This window comes from Chiloscyllium punctatum, chromosome 51 (genome assembly GCF_047496795.1).
Source record: "Chiloscyllium punctatum isolate Juve2018m chromosome 51, sChiPun1.3, whole genome shotgun sequence".
In the NCBI taxonomy this organism is placed as follows: domain Eukaryota; kingdom Metazoa; phylum Chordata; class Chondrichthyes; order Orectolobiformes; family Hemiscylliidae; genus Chiloscyllium; species Chiloscyllium punctatum.
Window position 1 is genome coordinate 46305321 of NC_092789.1, and position 11220 is coordinate 46316540.

The window sequence follows — 11220 nt, forward strand, 5'->3', positions numbered from 1 at the left end:
AGAGAGTGGAGGATAGAATGAGAGAATGGAGGGGGTTGTTGATAGTGAGTGGGAGGGTGACAAAGGGAGAAAATAGGAGTGTGCAGAGAGTGGAAGGAGCAGAGAGAGACAGACAGGGAATGAATGGGCGCAAACAAAGCGAGCGAGAGTGGGTAGAGAGGCGGGGGAAGCGACTGTGTCAATATTTGCAGGTGGGTCCTGGGGTGTATGACGATATTTATTTTGTTGCAGGTGAGTGCGTCTGTATTGACAGTGAGGTCCTATGGAATCTGTCTGTTTAATCCTAGGTATTGGGTGTGTGTGTCTGTATTTACTGGCTTGTCCTGGGGAGTGTGTCTTCATTTAGCAGGGTGGCCCAGGGAGTGTATCAGTATTTCCAGTGGGCTCACATGGAGTGTGTCAGTATTTAAGGGGTGGATCCTGGGGATTGTGTCGGTATTTACAGCGGTGTCCCGGGGAGTGTGCCAGTGTTTGAACGGGGTCCACAGGGAGTTTGTTGATATTTCGAAAGGGTTTCTGATTTCTGTGTTGATACTTTTTGGGGTCCCAGTGAGTGTGTCAGTATTGCCTCGGTATCCTGGGGAGCGTGTTGAAATTTACTGTTAGAACTGGGGAGTGTGCTGGCATTTACAAGCCATTCCCAGGGTCTGTGTTAACATTTACAGGGAGTTTCCTGTGAGTATGTCAGTATTTACAGGGGTGTCCAGGGGAGTGTGCCGGTATTTACCGGGGTGTCCCGTGGAGTGTCTCAGTATTCACAGGGGAGGTCACGTGGAAGGCGTCGGTATTTAGGGATTGGCTCCTGGGGATTGTGTCGGTATTTACAGCGTCATCTCGTGGAGTGTGCCAATATTTACAATGACATTCCGGTGAGTGTGTCAGTATTTATTGGGGGGAGGGTTCTGGGGAGTATATCGGTATTTCCAGGCGTTTCCAGGGAAGTGTATCAGTATTTACAAGGGGGCGTCCCAGGATGATTGTCTGTATTTGCAGGAGGATCCAAAAGATTGGGTCACTATTTGCAGGGGGATTGAGTATAATGTGTGTGTGTATTTACAGGGTGTTCCAGGGCAGTGTCTCGGTATTTACAGTGTGCTCTGGGGTCGTGCGTCGGTATTGACAGGATGTGCCAGGGGAATGTGTCGGTATTTACACGAGGGTTGAGGGGAGTGTGTCGGTATTTACAGAGGGTTCCAGGGGAGGGTGTCAGTATTTACAGGGGGTTGCAGGGGAGTGTGTCAGTACTTACAGGGGGGTTTGCAGATAGATATTAGTATTTACAGTGCGATCACTGGGAGTGTGTCGGTCATTGCATGGTGGGTCCCGGGGAGTGTTTAACCATTTGCTGGGTTGGGTCAGGGTGTATGTCGGTATTTACAGAGTGATGCCGGAGAGTGTGTCGATATTTACACCTGCATTCCTGTAAATATCACGTAATATGCAACCCATATGGTTTTCCACGAACAGAGTAGAGCCACGGTAATTAATCCAGACCGCCGAAAAAAAAACCCAACTGCTAACAGGAACGTATTCAGAAACATTTACTTCTAACCTGCTCATCAATCCTTTTCGGAATCCGATCTTCCCTTCAAAACTATGAGCCTTGTGGTTCCATAAAGCCTAATTCAAATAGTAAACTGTGTAACTCCAAAAAAACTTACATGAAAAAAAAATCCAAAACTACGTTCCTTAAAGCGTCACAGATCCCGCTTTAGGAAACAACAAGCAAATTTCGAAAATAAATCTAATAAAAATAAAAAGCAACAGGTGCTGACATTGCGGTGCAAACTCAAGGAATTAATTTAAATCTGAAGAAGATTCCGACTGAACTCCAAACATGACGTCTATTTCTCCTTTCACAGGTGTTGTCAGGCCTTCCGAAGTTAAAGTGAATGCTGGTAAAGCACAGCATGTCAGGAAGCATCTGAGAAGCAAGAAAATCGGCAGTTCAGGTATAAGGCCTTCATCAGCCCTTCCTGTCCCTCTGTGTTTTTCCAGCAATACACTCTCGACTCTGATCTCTAGCATCTGTCGTCCTCACTTTCTTCTAGGCCTTCTAAGTTTTGCTGATATTCTCCACATTCTTACACATACTTATTTAATGGTAGTTATGACCAAACAATCTTTCTTCCATCAACATTTCACAGCAGCAAATGCTCCTGTCTCTTTCAAGATGCCAATCAGTTTGCACGGTTTTGTGAAGAACAAACAGAAACAGCTTCTGCTGTTTTGTGTCAAATATAAAAGCCGAGAACTTGATTTTCTGCATGTTCCAGTGACATCATAGGAACGTTTTCCTGCCCCTCGGACGCTGCCTGACCTGCTGTGCTTTTCCAGCGCCACTCTAATCTCGACTCTGATTTCCAGAATTTGCAGTCCTCACTTATGCCATCACAGGAAAGTTACTTTGGCACGAAATAAGTGTTGACGCCATCTTTGCACTCTAATGATTCAGTATGACATCAAATTGCTCCAGTGAAAAAAAAGATTCAAACGTCTTTTAAGTATGTTTTTTTCGTAGCTTCTTTTACTGACATCTTCTGAAACAACTTTCTAAGACAACCCTCTTTCACGGTGTAATTGTATTGCTTATCTTTGTTGTTGGTGAAAATTGATGAATATTGCGGAGATAGAAATACAGGAACATGATTCGGTCATCCTGCCCTGCGCATCTCTTCCACTATTATACATGAACATGATGTGGATGTGCCGATCGTGGACTGAGATGGACAAAGTCAGAAGTCACATGACACCAGGTAAAAATACAACAGATTTAATGAAAATAACAAGCTTTCAATGGGTATTAGTAGTGAGATGGACCTGACAAAAAGGCTGCGCTCTGAAAGCATGTGGTTATCAATACACCTGTTGGACTATAATCTGTTGCCATGTGACTTCTGACAACGAGAATATGGTTGATCTGTGGCCCAACTGTTCATGAGAAACTGAGGACTGCAGATGCTGCAGAACAGAGTCGGAAGTGTGGAAGTGAAAAAAGAAAACCACAGCAGGTTAGATGGCATCCGAGGAGCAGAAGAATCGACATTTTAAGCATAATCCCTTCATCAGGAGTGAAGCTTTGGCTGGGGATCTGAGCGATAATGGGTGGGGTATGAGCCAGGGGGGAAGGTAGCTGAGAATGCGATAGGTAAATGATGGTGACGATGAAGGTTAGACATGGGAAGGATGATGGCGGCTTTGGAGTCGGACAAGGTGAGGGGAGGGGAAATGGGGAAACTGTCGAAATCCCCGTTAATCCCGTATGGCTGCAGGGTCACAAGATAGTTCTTTCTCCAGGTGTAGGGTGGTTAGTGTTTGGCATTGGAGGAGGTCCAGTACATGCATGTCCTTGCGTGTGTGGTGGGAGTGGGAGTTAAATTGTTGAAGATATGTTCTCTGAAATGATCCACAAGTTCATGTCCTGTGTCCCTGATGTACAGGAGACCACATCGGGTGCAACAGCTGCAGTAGATGGCATTGGTGGAGGTAGAAGTAAATGTCTGTTGGATGTGGAAGGATCGTTTGAGGCCTTAGCCGGTAGTGAGGGGCGAGATTAGGGCACTGGCTTTACAATTCTTGCCGTGGCAGGGGCATGTGCCAGGGGTGGGGTGAGGGCTGTTTGAAAGTGTGGATCTGACAAAGGAGTTTTTGCAGGAATGGTGTCCTGAAACGCTGATAGGGACAGGGAGGGTAATCTACCGCAACTGGTTGGGTCTGTTTGTATGTGGTGGACGTGACGAAGGATAACGTGATGTATACTGAGGTTTGTGGGGTTGAAGGTGAGAACAGGGGCATTCTGTGCTTGTGGCGTTAGGAGAGATCAGTTTCAAAGGTGGAGGTACGGGCAGTGGAGGCAATGTGCTGGAGGCAATCGTCGTCCATGTGAGGGAAATTGTAGTCTTGGAAGAAGGAGGCCCACTTGGATTTTCTGTGGTGGAATTGGTCATCCTTCAAACAAAGGATGGCACGGTGGCACAGTGGTTAGCAATGCTGCCTCACAGCGCCAGAAACCCGGGTTCGATTCCCGCCTCAGACGATTGACTGTGTGGAGTTTGCACCTTCTCCCCGTGTCTGCGTGGGATTCCTCTCTCAGTCCAAAAAACGTGCAGGTTAGGTGAATTGGCTATGCTAAATTGCCCATAGTGTTAGGTGCAGTGTAAATGTAGGGGAATGGGTGTGGGTGGGTGCGCTTCGGCGGTTCGTTGTGGACTTGTTGGGCAGAAGGGCCTGTTTCCATGCTGTAAGTAATCGAATCTAATCTAAATGTAGGTGAGGCAAAGGAAGTGGTGATAATGGTTGGCATTTTTACAGGAGGAAGTGTTGGAGGAGAATGTAGTCGAGGTACTTCTCCGAAACACTGATGCAAAACACTCATTTAGTATCCCCCCCCCCCCCCCATCTCCTGTGATTGCACACATATGTTGCCTTGATGATCTTTGAGGGACCCGATTCTCTCCCTCGTTACCATTTTACTCTTAATGTATTGGTTACATCCTTTTGTATTCGCCATAAACTATTTTGACAAAGATATCTCAAGCTCCCTTGTTTGCCTTCCTGATTTCCCACATCTATCTACTCCTCCTGCCTTTATACCCTTCTCTGGATTAATTGATGTGTCAGTTAGCTCATTGAGCGGAAATGTTCGCTTTCAGATGTTTCATCTCCATGACTGGGTAATATCATCCGTGAGATTCTCCAGTGATTTGCTGGTGGTATATCTAGCCTCTCTCTTTAGAAGTCTTGATTTTCATCACGTGGGTGATGTCATTTCTGTTTCTTCGTTTCAGGTGAAGGCATGTTAGCAGACGGAGTAAGCCTGTGATGTTAATTTAAACCGGCAGCACAGAAAAGATTTATGCCGTCCAACAATCTCTTAAAATTAGTGAGGCCATCAATTATTTAAAGTAAAAAAAAACAACTTTATTTCTTAATGTAAAATAGAGAATAATAAAGAAAATTATTCACATCTGCTTCCTCTAACTTACCGTTTTTTCTCCTTTCTGTAGTATTAGCCGGATTAAAAAAACCTAATTCAGATTTACCAAAGATCAAATTTCAAAACAAGTCAGCTGTCGATACTTCCCTTTGTATGGTCTTTTCAAAAATGTTTTTTTTCTTCTGAGAAGTTCTCTTTCACTCGTCATTGATAGATAAATATATCATTAAGGGAACTAATTTTCTGGGCAGTCTGCAGGTAATGTTGGCTTGGCTGTTCTCTCCTCAACTGTTCGTTTTTTCCCGGTCTTATACCTCAAAGCATCGGATTTTTAAATTCATTTTTAAAAAATATTGACATTATACGAAATTCGAATTTGATTAGAAGTTGGTATTTTGAGCAGATTGGCTGAATTTGAATTTGTTTTTATTTCATAGCAACTCAGCCAGTGCTAGCTGCTGGGCCAAATGTTACATTGTACATTCTCCAGCGCTCTGTGTGCTTGCTTAGCCGTTCAATCTCTTCAAGGTACATTACATTTCTGGACCTTAATCAAGGGTAAACGGGATCTAAGTCAATGTGTTTATTAGTGGAGCGCTCGTTAGAATGCCGAGCCTCTACGAATTCTCGTGCATGTCTTTGCTTCACTGTTTGAGAATCTGTGTGTTGTCCCAGTTAAAGTTATATCCTTCTTTGATTGTGCGTATGGAAGCTAGTGATAGAGTGACTTCTGGTGGCATGTTGGTATTCACGTGAGCTGGTGATAAGTTTCCTGCTTGCTTGTCCGCTTCACTTCATCTCCGCTGTATGTCCCTGATACAAGCTTCCTTCTTGTTCTTCACGACAGACTTCATGTCAACCTCGTCACAGAGGAACACTCCGTCTCAGTTAGGATCCAGCCAGCAGCTGGCCTGAGCGCAGAAACGGAACAACACATGCAATATATTTCGCAAATTGCAGTTTTTGTTTGTGTGAAAAGAATGAAAACTAACACAGCGATGTTAGTCAAAAATAGACGTAAGCTGTTCGGCGTCACAAGTAATTAGTCTATACACATGAAAGAAGAAATTTCAGTGACATGTTTCGCAGAGTGAATACTGCGAGATTTCAGTATGGAATGCATTAAATAGTTCTGAAATGAAGCAAAACAGTTTGCGACTGAAATTCATTATGCACCTATCAATGTGCACTGTTAACTTTATTATGCACCGTCACATAATCCTTCCTGAATGGACTCTGTTCCATACTCCCAGGTTCTCTTCCCCCTTCACACAGGCTCTGACAATGCAGTATATGGCACCAAATAGCCGGCGGAGGGCGGTTCTTGGCGCTCAGGAGCGTCATTATTTGCCAGCGAGGATTCCTGGCACCGTCATAACAGGACCCTCAGCCCTACGCTCACTTACAAGGACGATAAGTCCCTCTTGTCCAGAAGTGACAACACAGCAGCCCCTTCATCCAAACGTTCATAAGGCAGTATAATCATCAGCTGCAACGTGGAACATCGGAGCAAGGATGTAGTATTTAAAGAAAAAAAAACATGGTTAGGCCAGTTGGACATCTCTATGCAGGTCCGAACGCAACACTGTCAGGAGGAAACGATGGCACTGCAGCGGGTGGACAGTGGTTCCACCAGGAGGTTTCCTGACATGAGAGGTCTTAGTAAAAAAAATATTTTTTGTTTGATGTCTGTGGAGCGGACTGTGCAGATGAGACTTACGAGAATGTGGCCTGGAATGAGACGTCTCAGAAATAAAGGCAGAATTTCTTTGTGGTCAGTGCAGCAGAAGGTGCAGAGGGGATTCACTAGGAGGTTACCTGTGATGGGAAGGCTCAGTAATAAAGATAGGTTCTGTTTGTTGTCTGAGGACCAGAAGAGGCGGAGCGGGCTAATTGATACATATTTAATGATAACAGACATAAAGAGAGACGATTGTGGGAGACCTTTCCCCTAAATGACTAAATGACATAAGGTTCACGTGATAAGTAAATCCTTTCGAGGGGATCAGAGGAAAGCCAAATCACCCAGACGATGGGTGAAATATGGAACGTGGTGCTTGGCAGGGTGGTGGAAGCAGGTAGAAACATCTGTCTGAACACTTAGAATGCCAAGGTATATTAAGCTATTGATAAATTGCAGTCAAGTGGAATAAGTGTAGTGCAATGTTTGTTGTCCAGTAGAGACATGGTAGGCCGGAGGATTTGTTTATATTCCATGTGTCATTTTAGTTCTTTGCTATTTCAGACAGTACCCAGCAGGAAGCTGGCATAAACACAGATGAACCGCTCCTCACTTCCCTGCATGCCCCGGAGCACATTCGCACTGGAGTACACTGTTCTCTTCTTTCTCTGCTCCCACATAACGCCATAAACATTCGGCATCTTCCTATGCAATCGCGGGAGGTACAAACCTACTTTGTCTCGCTATTCAGGACCAGAGTCATACCTTAGAGTTGAAGCAGTAATCTGCATGCACTTGATGTAATTTGGTTTCCTATATTCGCTGTTCAGAATCCAGCCTCAATATTATTGGCGAACTACAAGGGATGATGAACTGCTGCAGTAATTCTGGGGAATGATGCTGGATTGGTTTCGTGGTGACATTGCAATAAAATCTTGGGAAAGAGCTGACCAGAGTTAATTGAAACGGGAGCATTATTGGGAAAGTACATGAACAGCAATAGGAGAGGTTTCTGAGGATAATTATGTGAGAGAGAATTGATTCATCCCAAGCAAGAAGGAAACTACCAAAGAGATGACAATACAACCGTGGCTGAAAAGGGAAGTCAGGGATAGCAAAAAAAAAGCAAAGCGTACAGCGTGACGAGGATTAACGGGAAGCCAACGGAATTGGAAGACCTTGCAAAGATAGCAGAAAACGTATAATAAATTAGCTCATACAATGAAGGAAAACTCCGTCATTGAATTAGCCATTTAGCTCTTGAACTAAAGATAAGATAGAGGCAAGAGTGTGAATTGAACTGTTGGAAAATTAGACTGCAGCAGTAATAACGGGGAACAAGAAAATGACAGAGGAAATGAACAGGCAATTTGCAACAGCCATCATCGTGGAAGACACCAATAGCTTATCTGAGGTCCATGCTAGTCGGAGGCAGAGTTATGTGAGATGACCGTCATTAACAAGAATGTACTGGCAAAGTTGAAATGTCCCAGAACGGATGGAATGGACACAAAGTCTCTGAAAGAGATAGCTGCGAAGCTTGCGGGGGTGGTGTTGGTGATGTTCCGGGGGGGGGGGGGGGGGGGGCAGTGGACATTTTTGGTGATCATTCAGGAATCATTTGAGACACAGAAGCCCCCAGAGGATTTCAAATGAACAATGTAAAAGGCGAAGGAGGCAGCAGAAGAGTGAAAATTGCTTTCCAATTAGCGTTACCTTGGTCATTAGTAAGATTTTAGGGTCCATTACGAAAAGCGAGATTTCAGAGCACTGCAATTTTCGAGATAAATCAAGGTTAAGTGAGCAAGGAATTTCTAAGGCGAGTTCATGTCTGAAGAATCTGATAGAATTCTTGAACGAGGCAGTAAGCAAATCAGAAAAAGGAGAGTTACTATGTGGTGTTATGGAGCAGACCCCCTCAATATATTTTGGGAAGGTTACGACGACCTGAACTTCTTATTTTTAACGATAGTTGTGAAATTCCATGTTTCTGATGAAGTCCAATCAGTCAAACTACTCAAAGTTCAGTAAAATTACATTACTTTAAACAATAAAGTAAAAAGCAAAAAAAGGACGTGGAATTTAGAATAAATTAACTGTTGATGAACCTAACAGATTAATATATATTGTACCTGCTTCTAATTCTACTCATCCAGGATAGTAACATGCCATAAACACACACACTTGTAGAAAGTCAAAATTAGAAACACATGGAGTTCTGTAATCCAAAAGAAAAACTCATCTGGAAAGAATTCAGGATAAGTTTGGGAATTCCACTGATGCACACTGAATTCTGGTTAAAGCTAAAATTATGAACTACCAAAAGAACAACGAGGAAGCCAGGTCTGAGAGAGCTTGTCACACAGAGAGTGTTTCCATTCTTCCAACGTCAATAAAAAAACAAAGCCTCGCAATTAGTTTACTTTTTTAGCTATCACCTCTGTCTTTCAAACTCTCTTCAGAAAAAAATAACAAAGTAACTTATGAAGATCATGGCAGCATCAAAATGTGATCAACTTGGATTTCCAGAAGGCCTTGGACAAAGTATTGGATGTGAGACTGATAAATCAGGTCAGACCCAATGATTAAGGACTGCACCCATCCATAGAGTGAGGACTGGAAGAAGGCAGAGAATATGGCAGAGTTTTATTTCTTCAGCATTGCAGCTTGTGACCAGTGGAGAGGCACAGGGGTGAGTATTTGTACCACAACTACTCACGTTCTATATCAACAATCTAGAGAATGGGACTAAGAGCATTGCTGCAGTGTTTGCAAATAACACAGAGATAGGTCAAGGGACAGGTGGTATTGAGGAGGCGATGAGACTGCAGAAGGACTTGGAAGCGCAAGAACAGTGCGTAAAGAACTGTCACAAGTAGAAGGGGATAGACTCATGGACACAGACTCATATTGAAGGGAGGAACCTTGAGAATTGAGATGAAGAGAAATATGTGGGAATTCTTTCCCCAGGAGGACTGGGAAGCCATGCCGTCGAACAGCGGAATAGAGAGTTTTGTGATGAGTCAGGGGAGCAATATATACAGGAAAAGGCAGGAGAATGGAATTGATCGAATGGTGGATCATACCAGATGAGCCATTTGGTCTAATTCTGCACATATACGTTCTGGATTGTCTCTAATTAAGTCTTACATCGAAATTCATGTTGGGAAGAAGGATCACTTGACTCGAAACTCTCATCTTGCTTTCTATCCACAGGTGCTGGCAGACTTGCTGAGCAATTTGTATCATCTAACAGTCCTTCAGGCCAACCCGTAATTTTTCATGTTTGTAATCTAACACACTAATTATTTGTGCTGGAGACTCATTTACTGCCTTTTTTTAAATATCAAAAGCCATTTGGTTTCATACTGCGACTGTACTATTTCCTGTTTAGAAGCTGACACAAATTTTGAGACCTACTAAATGGCAGAGCAATGAGCAAAGACCAATGGGTTATTGAATAAAAACACCCACCCAAGGTACTCATTTCAATGCACTTTAATATGCATATAGACTGAGACAGTCAAATTGATAAAAAAAGATTGCTCAAAAAGATAAACTTGCAAAGAGTTAGGGGACTGTGCTTGTGCAAGCACTGTTTGCATTGATTAGGTTGAAAAAGTCATTTGCTTCAGCATGGCACGTTCAGGCAGATTAATTAGAAGTATCATTCGGATGAGAACATTGACCGTAATAGAGATTAGTTCCATTTTAACTTGTGAAGTTAATCTTTAATCACCAACAGTAAGTATAAAAAAAGATCAAAATTTTATTATAAAGACAGAAACAGGGAAGTTTTTTTTTGGGAAGGCAGGCCATTGCAATACATCGGAGAAAACAAACAATTTTACACCCTCAACAATGAAAGACTGAAATTCAAAATCAACATTGTCTGCACGAAGACCCATCTTGAGTTGTGCCAGGGATATGGGGACAGTAAGACATTATGAAGCGATGTTATCTGTTTGAAAAGTCGAATCTGATAGCACAAAATATTTTATAAATCAACAGAAAAATAGAGGCAAGGAAATAGTGTGTGTGTTTTTTTAATTGGACATTTTGTCTTTATAGAGTGAAAGATAGAGAGCTTTCAAAATTTAAGGGAATTTGTTCAAGTAAAATGTGGTCCGTAAAAGGAAGAGTCACTAACAGTCATAATACAAAGAACAAAGAGCAAATAAAATTGCAGCACAGGAAGAGGTCCTTCGCCCCACCAAGCCTGTCACAATCCAGATGCTCTATCAAAACCTCTTATCCAAGCATCTGTATCATTCTGCTCCCTGCCCATTTATGTATCTGTCTCCATACACGTTAAATACAACTATCATGCCTGCCTCTATCACCTCTACTGGTAATGTGTACGAAACACCCACTACTCTCTGTGCATTTTTTCCACGCAGTATCCCTTAAATATTTCCCCAGTCACCTTGAACTCATGACGGAAGAAAAAGTGAGGACTGCAGATGCTGGGGATCAGAGCTGAAAAATGTGTTGCTGGAAAAGAGCAGCAAGTCAGGCAGCTTCACAGTAGAAGGAGAATCGACGTTTCGGGCATAAGCCCCCCTGAAGAAGGGCATATGCCCGAAACGTCGATTCTCCTTCT